This window comes from Heterodontus francisci, chromosome 3 (assembly GCF_036365525.1).
Source record: "Heterodontus francisci isolate sHetFra1 chromosome 3, sHetFra1.hap1, whole genome shotgun sequence".
NCBI classification, from domain to species: Eukaryota; Metazoa; Chordata; class Chondrichthyes; order Heterodontiformes; family Heterodontidae; genus Heterodontus; species Heterodontus francisci.
The window spans coordinates 195,927,243-195,948,737 of record NC_090373.1 but is presented as its reverse complement, the minus strand read 5'-3'; the positions used below and the strand labels follow the sequence as shown (position 1 = coordinate 195,948,737).

The window sequence follows — 21,495 nt, the reverse complement described above, 5'->3', positions numbered from 1 at the left end:
AGCATTTCAGATTTTTCAGTTAGCAGTTTTTCTTCTTTATCAGCCATGGTTCAGTGGGTAGCATTCTCACCTCTGAGTAGAATGTTGTGGGTTCAAGTCCCACTCCAGAGACTTGAGCATGTAATCCATGCTGACACTCCAGTGCAGTACTGAGGGATTGCTGCAATGTTGGAGGTCTCATCATTGGGATGAGATGTTAAACCAAAGTTCCATCTGCCCCCTCAGATGGATAAGAAAGCTTCCATGCCACTATTTCAAAGAACAGCTGAAGAGTGTTCTCCCTGGTGTCCTGGTCACTATTTATCCCTCCACCATTACCTAAACATATATTATCTGGTCAATATCTCATTGCTGTTTGTGGGATCTTGCTATGTGCAATTTGGCTGCCAATCTTTACAACGGTGACTACATTTTTTTAAAAGAAAAAATACTTTGCTAGTTGTAGACTGCTATGGAATGCCCTGAGGTCATTACAAGTGCTACACAAATGCAAGTCTTTCTTTATCTATTCAATTAAAACCTGCTGCAGGCTTTCCCAGATATAGGGCTGGAGTTTATGCTCCATTGGAAGGCTTTTTTTTGGCGGGGAGAGGGCCGGAGAATTAGCGTAGATTGGTCTGCGATGGAATCCATGCCATAATGCCGCCACGATGCGATGGGATCGTAGTTTAAATATTGTTTTGCATGCATTAGTATCTGATTCGCCGTGATCTTACCAGGCGTTCACAACCTTCTGCATGATGTGCTTTCACTTTCGCTTCTTTGAAAAGCTGGCAACATCGAGGTGAGAGTCATCAATGCCTGCAAAGGTTAGATAAGTTTTCCGTTGTTATCTTGTGGAATTCTTTTTAGTATCGGACATAACCACTGAGCTCAATCTGCCAACCTTCTATCCATGCCAATATGTTATGCCCGACACCATGAGCTTTTATTTTCTGCAATAACCTTTGATGTGGCACCTTATCACATGCCTTCTGGAAATCTAAGTACACTAAATCCACCACTTCCCCTTTATCCACAGCACATGTAACTCCCTCAAAGAACTTCAATAAGTTGGTTAAACATGATTTCCCTTTCACAAAACCATGTTGACTCTGCCTGATTACCTTGAATTTTTCTAAGTGCCCTACTATAATGTCTTGAATAGTAGCTTCTAACATTTTCCCTATGATAGATGTTAAGATAAGTAGAATTAGAATTAGAACATTACAGCGCAGTACAGGCCCTTCGGCCCTCGATGTTGCGCCGACCTGTGAAACCATCTGACCTACACTATTCCATTTTCATCCATATGTCTATCCAATGACCACTTAAATGCCCTTAAAGTTGGCGAATCTACTACTGCTGCAGGCAGGGCGTTCCACGCCCTTACTACTCTCTGAGTAAAGAAACTACCTCTCACATCTGTCCTATATCTATCACCCCTCAACTTGAAGCTATGTCCCCTCGTGTTTGCCATCACCATCCGAGGAAAAAGACGCTCACTATCCACCCTATCTAACCCTCTGATTATCTCATATGTCTCTATTAAGTCACCTCTCCTCCTCCTTCTCTCCAACGAAAACAACCTCAAGTCCCTCAGCCTTTCCTCGTAAGACCTTCCCTCCATAGCAGGCAACATCCTAGTAAATCTCCTCTGCACCCTTTCCATAGCTTCCACATCCTTCCTATAATGCGGTGACCAGAACTGCACGCAATACTCCAGGTGCGGTCTCACCAGAGTTTTGTACAGCTGCAGCATGACCTCGTGGCTCCGAAACTCGATCCCCCTACTAATAAAAGCTAACACACCATATGCCTTCTTAACAGCCCTATTAACCTGGGTAGCAACCTTCAGGGATTTATGCACCTGGACACCAAGATCTCTCTGTTCATCTACACTACCAAGAATCTTCCCATTAGCCCAGTACTCTGCATTCCTGTTACTCCTTCCAAAGTGAATCACCTCGCACTTTTCCGCATTAAACTCCATTTGCCATCTCTCAGCCCAGCTCTGCAGCCTATCTATGTCCCTCTGTACCCTACAACATCCTTCGGCACTATCCACAACTCCACCGACCTTAGTGTCATCTGCAAATTTACTAACCCACCCTTCTACACCCTCTTCCAGGTCATTTATAAAAATGACAAACAGCAGTGGCCCCAAAACAGATATTTGCGGTACACCACTAGTAACTAAACTCCAGGATGAACATTTGCCATCAACCACCACCCTCTGTCTTCTTTCAGCTAGCCAATTTCTGATCCAAAGCTCTAAATCACCTTCAACCCCATACTTGCGTATTTTCTGCAATAGCCTACCGTGGGGAACCTTATCAAACGCCTTACTGAAATCCATATACACCACATCCACTGCTTTACCCTCATCCACCTGTTTGGTCATCTTCTCGAAAAACTTAATAAGGTTTGTGAGGCACGACCTACCCGTCACAAAACCGTGCTGACTATCTCTAATGAACTTATTCTTTTCAAGATGATTATAAATCCTGTCTCTTATAACCTTTTCCAACATTTTACCCACAACCGAAGTAAGGCTCACAGGTCTATAATTACCAGGGCTGTCTCTACTCCCCTTCTTGAACAAGGGGACAACATTTGCTATCCTCCAGTCTTCCGGCACTATTCCTGTCGACAATGATGACATAAAGATCAAGGACAAAGGCTCTGCAATCTCATCCCTGGCTTCCCAGAGAATCCTAGGGTAAATCCCATCTGGCCCAGGGGACTTATCTATTTTCACACTTTCCAAAATTGATAACACCTCCTCCTTGTGAACCTTAATCCCATCTAGCCTAGTAGCCTGAATCTCAGTATTCTCCTCAACAACATTTTCTTTCTCTACTGTAAATACTGATGCAAAATATTCATTTAACACTTCCCCAATCTCCTCTGATTCCACACACAACTTCCCAAGTTTCCTACTTTCTGTCTCCCTCCCTTTTTGAATAAAGGAGTTACATTGGCTATTTTCCAATCTAATGGAACCTTCCCCGAATCTAGGGAATTTTGGAAAATCAAAACCAACGCATCAACTATCTCACTATCCACTTCTTTTAAGACCATAGGATGAAGTCCATCAGGACCCGGGGACTTGTCAGCCCGCTGCTCCAACAATTTGCTTAGTACCACTTCCCTGGTGGTTGTAATTTTCTTGAGTTCCTCCCTCCCATTTCCTGATTCCCAGCTATTTCTGGAATGTTACTTGCATCCTCTGAGATGAAGACTGATGCAAAGTACCTGTTCAATTCATCTGCCATCTCCTTATTTTCCCTTATTAATTCCCCAGACTCATTTCCTATAGGACCAACGCTCACTTTCTTAACTCTTTTAAAAATATCTATAGAAACTCTTACTATCTGTTTTTATATTTCTAGCTAGCTTTCTCTCATACTCCTAATTTTTCTTCCATATTAATCTTTTAGTCTTTCTTTGCTGTTTGACCTGCTACCCATCTTTGTGCAATTATATGCTTTTCTTTAAGTTTGATACTATCTTTAACTTTTTTAGTTAACCACAGATGGCAGGTCTTCCCTTTGGGATATTTCTTTCTCGTTGGAATGCATCTATTCTGAATATTCTGAAATATCCCCTTAAATGTCTGCCTCTGCATCTCTATTGACCTGTCCCTTAACCTATTTTGGCAGTTCACTTTAGCTAGCTCTGCTTTCATGTCCTCATAATTGCCCTTATTTGAGTTTAAAATACTCTTCTTCGACCCACTCTTCTCTCCTTCAAACTGAATGTAAAATTCAATCATATTATGATCGTTGCTGCCTAGGGACGCCTTCAGTATGAGGTCATTAATTAATCCTATCTCATTGCACAATACCAGGTCTAGTATAGCCTGCTCTCTGGTTGGCTGTTCCAAGAAACTACCCAAAAACATTCTATACACTCCTCATCTAGGCTACCTTTGCCTATCTGATTTTCCAATCCCCATTATTATTTTTAAAAAATTTTTATTTAGAGATACAGCACTGAAACAGGCCCTTCGGCCCACCGAGTCTGTGCCGACCATCAACCACCCGCTTATACTAATCCTACACTAATTCCACATTCCTACCACATCCCCACCTGTCCCTATATTTCCCTACCACCTACCTATACTCGGGGCAATTTATAATGGCCAATTTACCTATCAACCTGAAAGTCTTTGGCATGTGGGAGGAAACCGGAGCACCCGGAGGAAACCCACGCAGACACAGGGAGAACTTGCAAACGCCACACAGGCAGTACCCAGAATTGAACCCGGGTCGCTGGAGCTGTGAGGCTGCGGTGATAACCACTGCGCCACTGTGCTGCCCTTGCCCTACCTTTCTGACAAGCACCCATTATTTCTTCCTTTATACTGCATCCAACCGTGTGGTTACTGTTAGGGGGCCTGTACACCACTCCCACAAGTGACTTCTTTCCTTTATCATTTCTCATTTTGACCCAAACTGCTTCTACATCCTGATTTCCCAAACTTATGTCATCCCTCTCTGTTGTGGCAATACCATCATTAATTAACAGAGCCACCCCTCTACCTTTTCCTAGCTTCCTGTCCTTCCTAAATGTTAAGTACCCTTCAATATTCAGGTCCCAATCTATGCCATCCTGCAGCCATGTCTCTGTAATGCCAATTAAATCGTACTTACTTATTTCTATTTGCGCTATCAGTTCATCTGTTTTGTTTCAAATGCTACATGCATTCAGATACAGAGCCTTTAGCTGTGACCTTTTATTATTTTTGTAACCTCTACCCTTGTCTGCTGATTTACTGTTAGATTTGTAATCACTGTCCCTTCCTGTTACAGTCTGTTTATCTTTTCCCATATTAATACCGGTCTCTCTCACCTTGTCTCTACTCTTTGATTTACCACATCTTCTCAAATTTGATCACTTTCCCCCGCTATTTAGTTTAAAACCCTCTCTACTTCCCTAGTTATGCAGCTCGCTGAAACTGCTTGGTTCAGGTGTAGACTGTCCCAACGGTACAGCCACCACTTCTCCCAATTTTGTGTCACTGCCGCATGACCCGGAACCCACTTCTACCACACCAGTCTTTGAGCCATGCATTAATTTCTCTAATCTTATTTACCCTATGCCAATTTGCACGTGGTTCAGGTAATAATCCAGAGATTATTACCTTTTGAGGTTCTGCTTAATTTGGTGCCTAGGTCCTCATGCTGACTATGCAGAACCTCTTTCCTTCTCCTGCCTATATTGTTGGTACCTACATGGACCATAACGACTGGATCTTCCCCCTCCCACTGTAAGTTCCTATCCAGCCCTGAGCAGATGTCCCAAACCCTGGCATCGGGCAGGCAACACAGCCTTCTGGACTCTCACTCTTTGCTGCAGAGAACAGTGTCAATCCCCCTCACTATACTGTTCCCTACTACCACTATTTTCCTTTTTTCTCCCCCCACTTGAACGGCTTCCTGTACCATGTTGCTATGGTCAGTCTGCTGAACCACACCACAGCCCTCGCTCTTGCCATACAAGCTGCAAGAACCTCCAACTTGTTGCTCAATTGCAAGGGCCGAGGCTCCTCCACTCCCACCTTCTCGATCCCCTTGCCTGCTTGCCTAACTCACAGTCATACCCTCCTGTCCCTGAGCACTGACCAAAAATGTTGCCTGTACCATTGGGACGGACTTCACCTGAACTGTGCTGGGACCAGTGTTCTGGCGAGTCGTGTAACTGGAGAAGTAAATTAAACTAAATAGAGGGGGGAAGGGATCATGTAGGGAAGATTGAGTAAAGTAAAGGGAAATGGCAAGGCACTAGATCAAGATAGCAATAAAGGTAATGATGATCAGAGTATGGCAGGAAGGGACAGTGATTGTAAACTCGAGTGTGCCAGCAGATCGAGCCAGAGTTTGCAAAAACAGTAAAAAAGCTGAATTAAGGGCTCTGTATCCAAATACCCGTAGCATTCGCAATAAGAACACACAAGAACACGAGTAATAGGAGCAGGAGTCAACTATATGGCCCATCAAACCTACTCTGCCATTCAACACGGTCACGGTTGATCTTAGAGTTCAACTCCACTTTCCCGCCCGCTTGCCATTCCCCCTTGATTGCCTGAGAGAGCAAAAATCTGTCTATCCCAGCCTTAAATGTATTCAGGGATAGATGATCCACAACCCTCTGAGGTAGAGAATTCCAAAGGTTCGCAACCTTTTGAGTGAAGTAATTTCTTCTCATCTCAGTCCTCAGTGATCCTATCCTGAGACTGTGCCCATGTGTTTTAGATTCCCCAATCAGCGGAAATATTCTCTGTGTCTACCCTACCCAGCCTCTTTAGTGTCTTACATATTTTAATATTAGCTCTCATTCTTCAAAACCCCAGAGAATACAGGCCCAATTTACATAGTCTCTCATCATAGGACACCCTCCTCATCCCAGTGACCAATCTAGTGAACCTTCGCTGCACTTCCTCCAATATAAGTACATCCTTTCTTAAATGTGGAGACCAAAATTGCACACAGTATTTCAGATGTGGTCTCACCAAAACCCTATACAATTGTAGCAATTCTTCCTTATTCCTGTACTCCAATCCCCTTGCAATAAAGGCCAACGTGCCATTTACCTTCCTAATTGCATGTTGTACCTGCATGCTAACTTTTGCGTTCCTTGAACAAGCATATATATACACACACACACTCGGCTTTTGACAAGGTCCCACGTGGCAGACTGGTTAACAAAAAAAAGACCATGGGATCCAGGGAAATGTAGCAAGGTGGATATAAAATTGACTCAGTGGCAGGAAACAAAAGGTAATTGTTGCCGGGTGTTTTTGCGACTGGAGGGCTGTTTCCAGTGGCGTTCCGCAGGGCTTAGGACTGGGTCCCCTGCCTTTTGTGGTATAAACAATTTGGGCGCAATTGTAGGGGGCATGGTCAAGAAGTTTGCAGATGACACAAAGATTGGCCGTGTGTTAGATAGCGAGGAGGATAGCAGTAGGCTGCAGGAAGATATCAATTGATTGGTCAGGTGGGTAGAAAAGTGGCAAATGGAATTCAACCTGGAGAAGTGTGAGGTCATGCATTTGGGGAGGTCAAATAAGGCAAAGGAATACACAATTAATGGGAGAATTCTGAGAGTTGCAGAGGCAGTGAGGGACCTCGGAGTGAATGTCCACAGTTCCCTGAAGGTAGCAGGACAGGTCAATAAGGTGGTGAAGAAGGCATATGGAATCCTTTCCTTTGTTAGCCAAGGTATAGAATATAAGAGCAAAGAGGTTATGCTGGAACTGTATAAATCATTAGTTATACCTAAACGTAAGTACTGTGTGCAGTTCTGGTCACCTCATTACAGAAAGGTTGGAATTGCACAAGAGAGGGTACAGAGGAGATTTACAAGGATGTTGCCGGGACTGGAAAAACGCAGCTATGAGGAAAGATTGGATAGGCTGGGATTGTTCTCCTTGGAACAGAGAATGCTAAGGGGAGATCTGATTGAAATGTACAAAATTGTGAAGGGCCTGTCTACATTAGCAGAGGTCAGTGACTGAGGGGGCATAGATTTAAAGTGATTGGTAGAAGGATTAAAGGGAAGATGAAGAAATATTTTTGCACCCAGAGGTTGGTAGGGGTCTGGAACTCACTGGCTGAAAGGATAGTAGAAGCAGAAACTCTCAACTCATTTAAAAGGTGTCTGGATATGCTGTAACCTGCAGGGCTATGGACCAAATGCTGGAAGGTGGGATTAGACTGGGTGGCTCGTTTTTTGGCTGGTGCAGACATGATGGGCCAAGTGCCATCTTGTTGCCCACTTTCTTAACCTGTCTATATCTCTTTGCAGCCTCTCTGTGTCCTTCCCACAGCTTACCTTTTCACCGACCTTTGTATCATCAGCAAACTTAGATACATTACTCTCTGTCTCTTCATCTAAGTCATTAATATAAATTGTAAATAGCTCAGGCCCCAGCACTGAAACTTGCGGCACTCCACTATTTAGTGCCTGGCAACTTGAAAATGCCCCTCTATGCCCACTCTTTGCTTCCTGTCTGTTAACCAATCATCTAGCCATACGAATATATTACCCCCAACTCCATGAGTCCTTATCTTGCCAATTAACCTTTTGTGTGGCACCTTATTGAAAGTCTTTTGGAAATCCAAGTATACTGCATCTACTTGTTCTCCTTTATCTATCCTGTTACGTATATTCTCAAAAAACTCTAATAGATTTGTCAAACAGGATTACCCCTTAGTAAAACCATGTTGACTTGTTCTAATCATACTTTGCTTTTCTAGTTATTTTGTATCATGTGGTTAGCAGCAAATGGCTGGAAATATAATTAAAATAAAACAGTAAAAGACTGCAGCTGCAAAATAACTTTGCATTGTTAAAACTTCCTTAATAATACATTCCAGCATTTTCCCAACAACTGATAGGCTAACTGGCCTGCAGTTTTCTGTTTTCACTCTCCCTCCTTTCTTGAAAACAGATGAATTGTCAGCTCAAATAGAAATTCATATGTATGACCTGATGGCCATTACAGAGAAGTGGCTACAAGGAAACCAAAGCTGGGACCTGAAGATACAAGGGTATGTGACATTCAGGAAGGACAGGAAGTTGGGAAAAGATGGTGGGGTAGCTCTGTTAATTAAAGAGGGCATTAGGACTGTAGTGAGAAATGACCTTAGTTCTAGAATTAGTTTGGTTGGAACTCAGAATCAGCAAGGGGCAGAAAACATTGGTTGGAGTTGTTTATATGCCACCAAACAGCAGTGATAATGTAAATCAAAATATAAATCAGAAAATTAGAGATGCACATAACAATGGCAATGCAGTAAGCATGGGGGATTTCAATCTACACATAGACTAGGTAAACTTTATTAGTACTAATATTGTGGAGGAGGAATTCTTGGAATGTACGCGAGATGGTTTTCTAGAGTAGTACATTGAGGAACCAACCAGGGAACGGGCTATTATAGATCTAGTGCGATGAAAAAGGGGTAATTAATAATCTTGTTGTAAAGGAGCCTTTCGGAAAGAGTGACCATGATATGATAGAATTTTATATTAAGTTTGAAAGTGATGTAGTTCAATCAGAAACTAGGGTCTTCAATCTAAGCAAAAGAAACTATGAAGGTATGAGGGGTAAATTGGCTATAGTAGATTGGGAAACTATGTTAAAAGGTATGATGGTAGACAGGCAATGGCTAACATTTAAAGAACTAATACATAATTCACAACATAAATACATTCCTTTAATGCGCAAAAAACCCAACAAGGAAAGTGTTCCAACCATGGCTAACAAAATAAATCAAGGATTGTTTGAGAACAAAGGAAGAGGCGTATAAAGTTGAGGATTGGGAGCATTTCAGAATTCTGCAAAGGAGGACCAAGAAAAAGATTAAGAAAGGGAAAATAGAATGAGAGTAAACTAGTGGGAAACATAAAAACGGACTGTAAAAGTTTCTTTCAGTATGTAAAAAAGAAAAGATTAGCAAAGACAAATGTGGGTCCATTACAAGTGGAGTCAGGAGAATTTATAGCGGGGAATAAGGAAATGGCAGAGAAACTAAACAAAAACTTAATGTTTGTCTTCAGGAAGGAAAATACTAAAAACCTCCCAGAAATAATGGAGAATCAAGGGACTAGTGTAAACGAGGAACTGCAAGATATTAGTATTAGTAAAGAGAAAAGTGCTAGCGAAATTCTTCTTCTTCTTTGTCCTCCTTGTCTCGAGAGACAATGGGTAAGAGCCTAGAGGTGGTCAGTGGTTTGTGGAGCAGCGCCTGGAGTGGCTATAAAGACCAATTCTAGAGTGACAGACTCTTCCACAGGCCCTGCAGATAAAATTGGTTGTCGGGGCTGTTACACAGTTAGCTCTCTCCTTGCATTTCTGTCTTTTTTCCTTCCAAATGCTCAGTCTCTTCAACTCGCCACTCTTTAGCCCCGCCTTTATGGCTGTCCACCAGCTCTGGCGATCACTGGCAACTGACTCCCACGACTTGTGGTCAATGTCACAGGACTTCATGTCGCGTTTGCAGACGTCTTTAAAGTGGAGACATGGACAGCCGGTGGGTCAGATACCAGTGATGAGCTCACTGTGCAATGTGTCCTTGGGGATCCTGCCATCTTCCATGCGGCTCACATGGCCAAGCCATCTCAAGCGCCACTGGCTCAAGTAGGGTGTACATGCTGGGGCTGTTGGCAGCCTCGAGGACTTCTGTGTTGGAGATACGGTCCTGCCACCTGATGCCAAGGATTCTCCGGAGGCAGCGAAGATGCTCTTGGCTGACATACGTTGTCTACGTTGGCCTCGCTGCCGTCGAGCAAGGTACTGAGGACACAGGCTTGAAACACTCGGACCTTTATGTTCCGTGTCAGTGCGCCACTTACCCACATTCTCTTGGCCAGTCTGGACACAGCAGCGGACACTTTTCCCATGCGCTTGTTTATTTCTGCATCGAGACAGGTTACTGGTGATAGTTAAGCCGAGGTAGATGAACTCTTGAACCACTTTCGAGCGTGGTCGCCGATAAGAAGGAGGAGAAGAGGTGACTTAATAGAGACATATAAGATAATCAGAGGGTTGGACAGGGTGGATAGTGAGAGCCTTTTTCCTCGGATGGTGATGGCAAACACGAGGGGACATAGCTTTAAGTTGAGGGGTGATAGATATAGGACAGATGTCAGAGGTAGTTTCTTTACACAGAGAGTAGTAGGGGTGTGGAACGCCCTGCCTGCAACAGTAGTAGACTCGCCAACTTTAAGGGCATTTAAGTGGTCATTGGATAGACATATGGATGAAAATGGAATAGTGTAGGTCGGATGGTTTCACAGGTTGGCGCAACATCGAGGGCTGAAGGGCCTGTACTGCGCTGTAATGTTCTATGTTCTATCCCAACACAGTCAAAGCAGTTCATGGAGTGCTGAGAGTATAGCAGGCTTGGTACTCTTGATTATTTCAGGGGTAATGCTGACCTTTCCAGGGGATTTTTCACTGGCTAGAGAATCAGTGGCATCACTGAGTTCCGATTTTGTTGGCTGTTCGTCCAGCTCATCCATGACTGGCAGAGACTGGGCTGCATTGAGGGCGGTATCAGTGACAACATTTTCCCTGGAGTACAGTTCTAGGTAGTGCTCCACCCAGCAGTCCATTTGCTTGTGTTGGTCAGTGATCGTTTCCCCTGATTTCGAATTGAGGGGGCGATCTCCCTGATGGTTGGCCCAAAAGCTCTCTTGACGCCATCATACATTTCTCTGATGTTTCCGGTGTCGGAGGCCAGCTGAATACGACTGCATAGGTGTTGCCAGTAGTCATTTGCACAGCACTTGGCGGCACTTCTGGCTACTTTAAGTGCTACGGATGTTAACTTGACGGGGGCTTTCTTGTAGTTCAACAGTGCCGTGTGCTTAGCTGCTATGACAGGTTCCAGCTCTTCAAAGTGAGTTTGAAACCAGTCTACATTCTGCTTCTCACGTTTGCCAAAGGTGGTCATTGTTGAGTCATAGATGGCATCTCTGATGTGGGCCCACTTCCTCGCTGCATCCCCTGCGGAGTGTTTTGAAGGGCTTTTTCAAGTGAATTTAGAAACTTATGTAACAGCTGTGGATAAGAAATTCTGTTAATGTTGATGCGCGGGCAGCCCTTCTGCTTGGAGTGATGCAGCTTCTTTGGTTTGAGTCTATCCTTGCTGCACACCAGGGAGTGGTCGGTGTCGCAGTCCGCACTGTGGAAGCTGCGTGTGATTTGGACACTGTTTGTGGAGGCTTGCCTTGTGACGATGAGGTCCAGCTGGTGCCAACAACGTTATCTTGGGTGTCTCCATGAAACCTGGTGACAGGGTTTAGTATGAAAGAACGAGTTGGCGATGCAGAGGTTGTGATAGGTACACAACTCCAGCAGTCTGTCCATTTTCATTCATCCTTCCAGTGTCACAGCACCCAAGGCAGGAGGGCTATGAGTCATGGTCGGCCCCAACCCTGGCATTAAAGTCCCCCAGCAGGAACAAATATTCGGTCTTAGGAATGCTACTAATGATATTATGGAGTTCCTCGTAGAACTGGTCTTCAACTTCAGGTTGGGAGCAGAGTGTTGGAGAATAGATGCTGAGTAGGTGTACTGGACCAGAGACTGTGAAATTAATGGGACTTAAAGTAGGTAAATCACCTGGACCTGATGATCTGCATCCCAGAGTGTTGAAAGAGGTGGCTGTAGCGATAGTAGATGCATTGGTGGTCATCTTTCAAAATTCTAGCCTCTGGAATGTTCCTGCAGATTGGAAGGTGGCAAATGTAACCCCACTATTAAAGAAAGGTGGGAGAGAGAAAACGGGGAACAACAGGCCTGTTAGCCTAACATCAGTCATAGGGAAAATGCTAGAATCCATAATAAAGGATGTGTCACAGGACACTTGGAAAATAATGGTAGGATTGGACAGATTCAACATGGATTTATGAATGGGAAATCATGTTTAACAAACCTGTTGGAGTTTTTTGAGGATGTAACTAACAGAATAGGTAAGGAGGAACTGGTGGATGTGGTATATTTAGATTTTCAGAAAGCTTTTGATAAGGTCCCACACAAGGTTATTAAACAAATTGAGTACGTGGGATTGGGGGGAATATACTGGCAAGGACTGAGAATTGATTAACAGATAGAGAGCAGGAATAAATGGGTCATTTCAGATTAGCAGATTGTGATTAGTGGGGTACCCGCAAGGATCAGTGCTTGGGTCCTAAGCTATTCACAATCTGTGTCAATGATTGGGATGTGGGGATTAAATCCAAGTTTGCAGATGACACGACACTGGGTAGAAGTGTGAGTTGTGTGGGGGATGCAAAGACGCTTCAAGGGGATTTGAAGAGACTAAATGAGTGGCCAAAAATTTTGCAGGTGGAATACTATGTGGAGAAATGTGAAGTTATCCACTTTGGTAGGAAAAAGAGTATTTCTTAAATGGGGAGAGGCTGGGAAGTGTTGAATTTCAAGGAGACTTGGGTGTCCTTGTTAATGAGTTTACTGACGGAGTGCAGATTGCAAGCTGAGTGTGGAGATTTGGGTTTGGTGAGTGGCAAGTTCAGTGAAGGGGGGAGGAGGTGCTCCATTTTTCTGCTTTTTTTTCTACTTTTTTAATCCTCCAGTATTTGGTTCTTACGTTGTCCAGGCTTCGCTGCCATAGAGCAAGGTACTGAGGACACAGGCTTGATATACTCGGACTTTTGTGTTCCGTGTCAGTGCCCCATTTTCCCACACTCTCTTGGCCAGTCTGGACATAGCAGTGGAAGCCTTTCCCATGCGCTTGTTGATTTCTGCATCTAGAGACAGGTTACTGGTGATAGTTGAGCCTAGGTAGGTGAACTCTTGAACCACTTCCAGAGCGTGGTCGCCAATATTGATGGATGGAGCATTTTTGACGTCCTGCCCCATGATGTTCGTTTTCTTGAGGCTGATGGTTAGGCCAAATTCATTGCAGGCAGCCACAAACCTGTCGATGAGACTCTGCAGGCACTCTTCAGTGTGAGATGTTAAAGCAGCATCGTCAGCAAAGAGGAGTTCCCTGATGAGGACTTTCCGTACTTTGGACTTCGCTCTTAGACGGGCAAGGTTGAACAACCTGCCATCTGATCTTGTGTGGAGGAAAATTCCTCCTTCCGAGGACTTGAACGCATGTGAAAGCAGTAGGGAGAAGAAAATCCCAAACAGTGTGGGTGCGAGAACACAGCCCTGTTTCACTCCACTCAGGGTAGGAAAGGGGTCTGATGAGGAGCCACCATGTTGAATTGTGCCTTTCATATTGGCATGGAATGAGGTGATGATACTTAGTAGCTTTGGTGGGCATCCAATCTTTTCTAATAGTCTGAAGAGACCACGTCTGCTGACGAGGTCAAAGGCTTTGGTGAGATCAATGAAAGCAATGTAGAGGGGCATCTGTTGTTCACGGCATTTCTCCTGTATCTGACGAAGGGAGAACAGCATGTCAATGGTCGATCTCTCTGCACGAAAGCCACACTGTGCCTCAGCGTAGACGCGCTCGGCCAGCTTCTGGAGCCTGTTTAGAGCGACTCGAGCAAAGACTTTCTCCACTATGCTGAGCAGGGAGATTCCACGGTAGTTGTTGCAGTCACCGCGGTCACCTTTGTTTTTATAGAGGGTGATGATATTGGCATCATGCATGTCCTGAGGTACTGCTCCCTCGTCCCAGCACAGGCATAACAGTTCATGTGGTGATGAGAGTATAGCAGGCTTGGCACTCTTGATTATTTCAGGGGTAATGCTGTCCTTCCCAGGGGCTTTTCCGCTGGCTAGAGAATCAGTGGCATCACTGAGTTCCGATTTGGTTGGCTGTATGTCCAGCTCATCCATGACTGGTAGAGGCTGGGCTGCCTTGAGAGCAGTCTCAGTGACAACATTCTCCCTGGAGTACAGTTCTAGGTAGTGCTCAACCCAGCGGTCCATTTGTTTGCGTTGGTCAGTACCTTGCTCAATGGCAGTGAGGCCTGGACAACGTATGTCAGCCAAGAGCGACGTCTCAATTCATTCCATCTTCGCTGCCTCCGGAGAATACTTGGCATCAGGTGGCAGGACCGTATCTCCAACACAGAAGTCCTCGAGGCGGCCAACATCCCCAGCTTATACACACTACTGAGTCAGCGGCGCTTGAGATGGCTTGGCCATGTGAACCGCATGGAAGATGGCAGGATCCCCAAAGACACATTGTACAGCGAGCTCGGCACTGGTATCAGACCCATCGGCCGTCCATGTCTCCGCTTTTAAGACGTCTGCAAATGCGACATGAACTCCTGTGACATTGATCACAAGTCGTGGGAGTCAGTTGCCAGCGTTCGCCAGGGCTGGCGGGCAGCCATAAAGGCGGGCTAAAGTGTGGCGAGTTGCAGAGACTTAGCAGTTGGCAGGAAAAAAGACAGAAGTGCAAGGGAAGAGCCAACTGTGTAACAGCCCGACAATCAAATTTTTCTGCAGCACCTGTGGAAGAGTCTGTCACTCTAGAATTGGCCTTTATAGCCACTCCAGGCGCTGCTCCACACACCACTGACCACCTCCAGGCGCTTACCCATTGTCTCTCGAGATAAGGAGGCCAAAGAAAAAAATTTGGTTCTTGTTTCGGTGCAGTGGAAAGAGCTGGTTGGTGAGTAACTGGTAAGCTATTGTACTGACAATAAATAGTCTGTAAAGTTAAGGTATGGCAGGGCAGCTCGGCTGAGTGGAATGTACAGCCTGTGGCATGTGGGAAGTCATCGATGCACCATGTGTCCTAGACAAACACATCTGCAGGAAGCTTGAGCTCCGGGTTTCAGAACTCGAGTGGTGGCTGGAGTCACTATTGTGCATCCGTGAGGTGGAGGACTACTTGGATAAGGGAGCTGGTCACACTGCAGGTTAGGGACATGCAGGCAGAGAGAGAATGGGTGACTGCCAGGCAGTCTAAGAGAACCAGGCAGGTTCTGCAGGAGTCTCCTGATATGATCTCACTTGCTAATCGGTTTTCCATTTTGGATACTGGTGAGGGTGATGGTTCCTCAGAGGATTGCAGTCAGCTGTACAGGAGGGGAGGAGGAAGAGCGGAAGAGCGTAGTGAGAGGGGATTCGTTAGGGGAACAGACGGGTGTTTCTGCAGCAGTAAACATGACTCTAGGATGCTGTGTTGCCTCCCTGGTGCCAGGGTCAAGGATGGCTTGGAATGGTGAACAGCCAGAGGTTGTGGTTCACATTGGTTCCAATGACATAGGTAAGATGGGGGATAAGGACCTGAAAGCAGATTTTAGGGAGCTAGGAAGGAGATTAAAAAGCAGGACCTCAAAGGCAGTAATCTCAGGATTACTCCAAGTCCCACACTGAAGAGTGTCTGCAGAGACTCATCGACAGGTTTGCAGCTGCCTGCAACGAATTTGGCCTAACCATCAGCCTCAAGAAAATGAACACCATGGGACAGGACGTCAGAAATGCTCCGTCCATCAATATTGGCGACCATGCTCTGGAAGTGGTTCAAGAGTTCACCTACCTAGGCTCAACTATCACTGTCTCTCGATGCAGAAATCAACAAGCGCATGGGAAAGGCGTCCGCTGCTATGTCCAGACTGACCAAGAGGGAAAATGGCGCACTGACACGGAACACAAAAGTCCAAGTGTATCAAGCCTGTGTCCTCAGTACCTTGCTCTATGGCAGCGAGGCCTGGACAACGTACGTCAGTCAAGAGTGACGTCTCAACTCATCCCACCTTCACTGCCTCTGGAGAATCCTTGGCATCAGGTGGCAGGACCGTATCTCCAATGCAGAAGTCCTCGAGGCGGCCAACATCCCCAGCTTATACACCCTACTGAGCCAGCGGCGCTTGAGATTGCTTGGCCATGTGAGCCGCATGGAAGATGGCAGGATCCCCAAGGACGCATTGTACAGCGAGCTCGTCACTGGTATCAGACCCACCAGCCATCCATGTCTCCGCTTTAAAGACGTCTGCAAATGTGGACATGAAGTCCTGTGACATTGTCGTGGGAGTCATTTGCCACTGATCGCCAGAGCTGGCGGACAGCCATAAAGGCGGGGCTAAAGAGTGGCGAGTGGAAGAGACTAAGCAGTTTTGGCAGGAAAAAAGACAGAAGCGCAAGGAGAGAGCCAACTGTGTAACAGCCCCGACAACCAATTTTTTCTGCAGCGCCTGTGGAAGTGTCTGTCACTCTAGAATTTGCCTTTATAGCCACTCAAGGCGCTGCTCCACAAACCACTGACCTCCTCTCGGGGCTTACCCATTGTCTCTCGAGACAAGGAGGCTAAAGAAGAACAACTCCCGGTCCCACGTGCAAGTGGGCATAGGAACAGGAGAATTGAGCGATTGAATACGTGGCTGGAGAACTGGTGTAGGAGCGAACGCATCAGATTTCTGAGACATTGGGACAGGTTCTGGCATAGGTGGGACCTGTACAAGATGGACTTAGCAGGACAGATGAATATGGGGAGGAGGCGGCATAATGGTATTGTTGCTGGACTAGTAACCCAGAGACCCAGGGTACTGCTTTGGGAACATGGGTTCGAATCCCATCAAGGCAGAAGGCAGAATTTGAATTCAATTAATAATGCTGGAATTAAAAGCTAGTCTAATGATGGCTATGAAACCACAGTCAATTGTAGTAAAACCCCATCTGGTTCACTGATGTCCGTTAGGGAAGGAAATCTGCTGTCCTTACCTGGTCAGACCCACAGCAGTGTAGTTGACTCTTAAATGCCCTCTGAAATGGCCTGGCAAACCACTCCTTTGTATCAAACCGCTAAAAGTCAATAAGGAAGGAAACAGGATGAACCACCCGGCATCGACCTAGGCACTGGAAATGACAATGACAAAACCAGCCCTGTTGACCCTGCAAAGTTCTCCTTACCAACATCTGGGGACTTGTGCCAAAGTTGGGAGAACTGTGCCACAGACTAGTCAAGCAACAGCCTGACATAGTCCTACTCACGGAATTATACCTTGCAGACAATGTCCCAGACACCACCATCACCATCCCTGGGTATGTCCTGTCCTCACCAATCTTCAGCAGATGCATCTGTCCATGACAGCATTGGTAGGAGTGACCACCGCACAGTCCTTGTGAAGACAAAGTCCCGTCTTCACATTGAGGATACCCTCCATCGTGTTGTGCGACACTACCACCGTGCTAAATGGGATAGACTTCAAACAGAACTAGCAATGCAAAATTAGGCATCCATGAGGCGCTGTGGGCCATCAGCAGCAGCAGAATTGTACTCCACCACAATCTGTAACCTCATGGCCTGGCATATCCCCCACTCTGCCATTACCATCAAGCCAGGAGACCAACCCTGGTTCAATGCAGAGTGCAGGAGGGAATGCCAGGAACAGCAGCAGGCATACTTCAAAATGAGGTGTCAACTGGTGAAGCCACAATCCAGGATTACTTGCGTGCCAAACAGCGGAAGCAGCATGCGATAGACAGAGCTAAGCGATCCCATAACCAACGGATCAGATCTAAGCTCCTGCCACATCCAGTCATGAATGGCAATGGACAATTAAACAACAGAACAGGAGGAGGTGGCTCCACAAATATCTCCATCCTCAATGATAGGGGAGCCCAGCACATCAGTGCAAAAGGTAAGGTTGAAGCATTTGCAACAATCTTCAGCCAGAAGTGCCGAGTTGATGATCCATCTCGGCCTCCTCCTGAAGTCCCCAGCATTGCAGATGCTAGTCTTCAGCCAATTTGATTCACTCCACGTGACATCAAGAAACGACTGAAGGCACTGGATATTGCAAAAGCTATGGGCCCTGACAACATTCCAACAAGAGTACTGAAGACCTGTGCTCCAGAACTTGCTGTGCCTCTCGCCAAGCTGTTCCAGTGCAGTTACAACACTGGTATCTACATGGCAATGTGAAAAATTGCCCAGGTATGTCCTGTGCACAAAAAGCAGGGCAGGAATTGGCTGGGTTGGATTTGTCCTATCAGTCTACGCGCGATCATCAGTAAAGTGATGGAACAGGTCATTAACAGTGCGATCAAGAGGCATTTGCTCAGCAATAACATGTTCACTGACACTCAGTTTGAGTTACGCCAGGGCCACTCAGCTCCTGACCTCATTACAGCCTTGGTCCAAACATGGACAAAAGAGCTGAACTCCAGTGGTGAGATGAGAGTGACTGCCCTTAGCATCAAGGCAGCCTTTGACCGAGTATGGCATCAAGGAGCCCTAGCAAAACTGAGGTTAATGGGAATCGGGGGGGGGGGAAATCTCCACTGTTTGGTATCATACCTAGCAGAAAGGAAGATGGTTGTGTTTGTTGGAGGTCAATCATCTCAGTCCCAGGACATCACTGCAGGAGTTCCTCAGGGTAGTGTCCTAGGCCCAACCATCTTCAGCTGCTTCATTAATGACCTTCCTTCAATCATAAGGTCAGAAGTGGGGATGTTTGCTGATGAATGCACAATGTTCAGCACCATTTGCGACTCCTCAGATGCTGAAGCAGCCCATGTCCATATGCAGCAAGACTTGGACAACATCCACGTTTGGGCTGATAAGTGGCAAGTAATATTCACACCACACAAGTGCCAGGCAATGACCATCTTGAACAAGAGGGAACCTAACCATCTCCCTTTGATGTTCAGTGGCATTACCATCGCTGAGTCCCCACTATCAACATCCTGGGGGGTCACCATTGACCAGAAACTGAACTGGACCAGCCACATAAATGATGTGGCTAAAAGAGCAGGTCAGAGGCTGGGAATTCTGCAGCGAATAACTCAACTCCTGTCTCCCCGATGCCTGTCCACCATCTACAAGGCACAAGTCAGGAGTGTGATGGAATACTCTCCACTTGCCTGGATGGGTGCAGCTCCATCAATACTCAAGAAGCCCGACACCATCCAGGACAAAGCAGCCCGCTTGATTGCCACCCAATCCAACACCCTCAACATTCACTTCCTCCACCACTGACACGTGGTGGCAGCAGTGTGTACCATCTACAAGATGCACTGCAGCAACTCACCAAGGCTCATTCGACAGCACCTTCCAAATCCACAACCTCTACCAACTAGAAGGTGAAGGGCAGCAGATGCATGGGAACACTGCCATCTGCAAGTTCCCCTCCAAGCCATACATTGTCCTGACTTGGAACATTTCCTTCACTGTCGCTGGGTCAAATCCTGGAACTTCCTTTCTAACAGCACTGTTGGTGTTCCTGCATCTCAAGGACTGCAGTGGATCAAAAAGGCAGCTCACCACCACCTTCTTGAGGGCAATTAGGGACAGGCAATAAATGCTGACCTAGCCAGCGACGCCCACATCCCCTGAACGAATAAAAAGAAATCACTCTTCTGTGCTCCAGTTCTCTCTCACCTGTTCTGAAGGAGCTGAATCTAAGGAATAGGAGTCAGCCTTTCAGCCCCTCGAGCCTGTTGCACAAAGGACTGAATCGTAAAGAGCGAGTTCCACCACCACCACCACCACCACTACTTGCTCCCACCTCCCCCGCAAGTGGCCATTCTCCATGTTGAACCTCGACAGTGAATGCTGGGATGTTCTTTTAGGGAAAGCATCACTGCTGATTTTTTTTTTAACCCTCACCTTAGCCAGGAACTGTTGAGGCCAGTTGTATTGTCCTGGGTGTCTATTGTGGCTAATATCAGCTAATTCACCACAGCTGAATGGTCAAACTGAGATTATATAGTTGAGTTCCACAGTGATTGAGCTTTTTTACAGGTATTACACTGTTAGAAAACTTTCTCCTCTGGTTTTTGTGCAGGAAGCTAACTGCACATTGCATGGGGCTAAATATAACCTATAGCTCCCACTTGAATAGCACTTCTATCGTTATCCCCTCTTTCCTGAAAGCCTGTTGAAGTTCTGTGAGCCCCTTATGTGCAAGTTACCCTTTCAACACACAACACCCTTTGAGTGTTCGTTATTGGGCGAAGCGTTGCAATATCAGCTGCTGAAGTGCAATTTTAAGATCATAGATTTGGTACAAGCTGTTCCCCACCCACTGCTCATGGCTGCAGACCTTGTGCCAGATACATTACATGTGAAGGCAGCTGTCCAAGTTAGGCTCAACATTTGTGACTTTTAAGCTGCAGATAAATTCAGCTGTTACTTACAGGAGGAGTTGCCTAGCTTTAAAAGTTACAGCCCCATATGTAACCTGTCCAACCCCAAAGCTGTCAGCTCATGCCTGTCATTGAGACTTCAACTCCCTTGTGTACCAGTTCAGCCTTAGTCATTTTTATTTGCTGCACATTCCTGATGTGTAACTGCACTGCACTGTTACAGTACTGCATACAGTACAGGGCTACATGTACCCCCATGAGTTGGGAGTGAGAGAAGGTATTTGCTGAATCTACTTTGAGAAGGAGGAGGTTTAAAGTAAGTCCTAGAGCTTGCCATATGTGGTGCGCAGAAAGTAGTAACTGGCTGCTTTTAATGTTTGCGTCTGATAAAACAATGCAATGCCGACACGAGCAACTGGAGACGTGAACAGTGAGGAGAATAATTCCAGTGTTGTGGATCGTGTTTCTCTCTATAGGCTTGGCAGTAAAAAAAACTAGAAGAACTCTGTTTTAGGGGAGCCGTTTCCCAGGATTATTTGGCAATCATTTTACTGGGTCTTATTTGGGAAGAGTTTTCTGTCCTCAAATGATATGTTAATGTACAGTCAGTAGTCTCTATATTCCTGGTATAATAGTTTTCACTGTTTCTGATGCATTAGACCAGTAAACTTGAATGAGTTAGCCTGGGGTTAAAATGAATGCATGTGATGAAGTAAAATGCAATAGAGTGGGATATTATTTTTGTCTGCAGTTGAGAAGCAAGTTATCTTACTTAATGGCAAACCAACTGCTGAGTTAATGCTTTTAAAAAATCTGATAGAACCTTCTGTAATTAGCTGGGATTTGGGAACATTGTCTTGAAAGTGTCAGAGGCTCTGATACTGGAGTTGGTGCAGTTTCCACTCAGTTATATCACCTTTGTTGGGCTAAATATGTGTTCTTGTGGTGCAAGATTTTATTTCATTGCTTTTCTCAGT

The 21,495-nt window shown here is 45.7% G+C and overlaps 1 protein-coding gene across 11 annotated transcripts in view; it reads left to right on the top strand.

Annotated features, from left to right (window-relative positions):
* disp1 (dispatched homolog 1 (Drosophila)) overlaps positions 1-21,495 on the top strand; it is a 567,770-nt gene that overhangs the window by 315,482 nt on the left and 230,793 nt on the right. Inside the window, exon 1 of one of the 11 annotated variants that reach the window (XM_068028057.1) lies at positions 20,755-20,834. The exons of the other annotated variants lie outside the window; for them this stretch is intronic. The gene's annotated coding sequence lies outside the window, so the exon portion shown is untranslated. Of the gene's footprint in view, positions 1-20,754; positions 20,835-21,495 lie in introns of those variants that run through there. 11 annotated transcript variants of the gene reach the window in all.